This window comes from Gorilla gorilla, chromosome 6, assembly GCF_029281585.2.
Source record: "Gorilla gorilla gorilla isolate KB3781 chromosome 6, NHGRI_mGorGor1-v2.1_pri, whole genome shotgun sequence".
In the NCBI taxonomy this organism is placed as follows: domain Eukaryota; kingdom Metazoa; phylum Chordata; class Mammalia; order Primates; family Hominidae; genus Gorilla; species Gorilla gorilla.
Window position 1 is genome coordinate 115,142,988 of NC_073230.2, and position 1,877 is coordinate 115,144,864.

Genomic DNA, 1,877 nt, shown 5'->3' on the forward strand with positions numbered 1-1,877 from the left:
CTGTCCTGCTGGGGAGCTGGGTGGCAAAGCAGAGCAACCACAATAGCTGCCTACTTTTTTAAAGGTTTTTATTAATCCCCTAGCACTGGATCTGAAAGACCCATGGGATCAAGGGGCTCTGTTGGGAAGTGCTGACAGTGCTTGAGGCATTAGTTAGGGAGAGAAAGGCTTTTAAGTATATGTAAGAGGAAATAGGACGATATTGGGCAGGGTGAGATTTGTCAGTAGATGTTAAGGTAGAGGGACCTGGATGAGAGTCAGGAATCCTACCTGGTTCTCTAGCTCCTACCAGGGCTCAAGCTACAACATTGACTGGACCCTTGGTGGCCTCCCCTGTGAACCCAGGGGACGAGGCAAGACTTGGTGACTCCCATCTCTCCTCCTGGCCCTGGCACGCGGGAGCTCTCTAAGTCTCATCTTTTGTTTTGCTTTGTTTTTCTGAGACTGAGTCTCTGTTGCCCAGGCTGGAGTGCAGTGGCGTGATCTAGGCTCACTGCAGCCTCTGCCTCCTGGGTTCAAGCGATTCTCTGCCTCAGCCTCTTGAGTAGCTGGGACTACAGGGGTGCACCACCACGCTTAGCTAATTTTTGTACTTTTTTAGTAGAGTTGGGGTTTCACTATGTTGGCCAGGCTAGTCTCAAACTCCTGACCTCAAGTAATCCTCCCACCTTTGCCTCCTAAAGTGCTGAGATTACGAGTGTGAGCCACCATGCTCAGCCCCAAGTCTCATCTTGATGGCTCCAGTGTGGAGCAAATCACAGTTCCTAACTCACCCTTTGAAGGGCTAAGAAACTCCGAAATGATTCGGATTTCAATGAGGGAGTTTGTGAACCTTCTCCTGTCTCCTTGCTCTGATTCCTGGGTTGTTGGTGGGGGCAGAAAGCAGAGATAAGATCCAAGCCAGGCCACTTGATAAAGAATCATGCCTTTTTCTCCTTCCTCTCCCTCACGATCCTGAGCAGGCACAGGTGTGACTGGGACACTCCAATTCATTACTGAGCTGAAGGCAGCAGATCACAGAAGGAAAGCTAGAGAACAGGGAGGGGAGCCAAGAGTTAGAAAACCAGTGACTTAAACACAAGGCCCCCTTGCTTTGCAGCACATATACCAAAATTGGAATGAGACTGAGAGATTAGCATGGCCCCTGTGCAAAGAGGACACAAAAATTCATGAAGTGTTTCATATTGTTTTCAGGGGCTGGTTAAAAAAATTCTGGAGATGGATAGTGATGAGGGCTGAACAACAATGTGAATGTACTTAATGTCACTGAACTGTACAGTTAAAAATGGCCAAAATGGTAAATTTTGTTATATTTTACCACAATTTTTAAAAACAAACATGACCCTGAGAGATAAGAGACTACATAGAGACATCATAAAGAGCAGCAAGCTATGAAGTGAAAGTCACACAATTATATTAATGATGTCAATTATAGCCAAAAGAAAAGCAAATCTTGAAACCCCTATGCAAGCCCTCAGTCATTTCATATACCATGATGTAAGTTCAGAGTATTAGAATGAGCAGGCTCGATGTCCTCTGGGTTCAAAGCCCAACTCTGACACTTAATAGCTGTGTGAACTTGGACAAGACACCTAACCTCTCTGAGCCTGTTTCCATGTGTATAAAATGAAAATGACATCGATTTAGTCCAAGATGGCCGAACAGGAACAGCTCCAGTCTACAGCTCCCAGCGTGAGCGATGCAGAAGGCAGGTGATTTCTGCATTTCCAACTGAGGTACCAGGTTCATCTCACTGGGGCTTGTCGGACAGTGGGTGCAGGACAGTGGGTGCAGTGCACCGAGCGTGAGCCGAAGCAGGGCGAGGCATCGCCTCACCTGGGAAGTGCAAGGGGGTCAGGGAATTCCCTTTCCTAGCC

The 1,877-nt window shown here is 47.4% G+C and overlaps 1 pseudogene; it reads left to right on the forward strand.

Annotated features, from left to right (window-relative positions):
• Positions 1 to 1,088: 1,088 nt before the first annotated feature.
• On the forward strand, positions 1,089 to 1,189 carry LOC115935434 (uncharacterized; annotated as a pseudogene).
• The last annotated feature ends 688 nt before the right edge of the window (positions 1,190 to 1,877 follow it).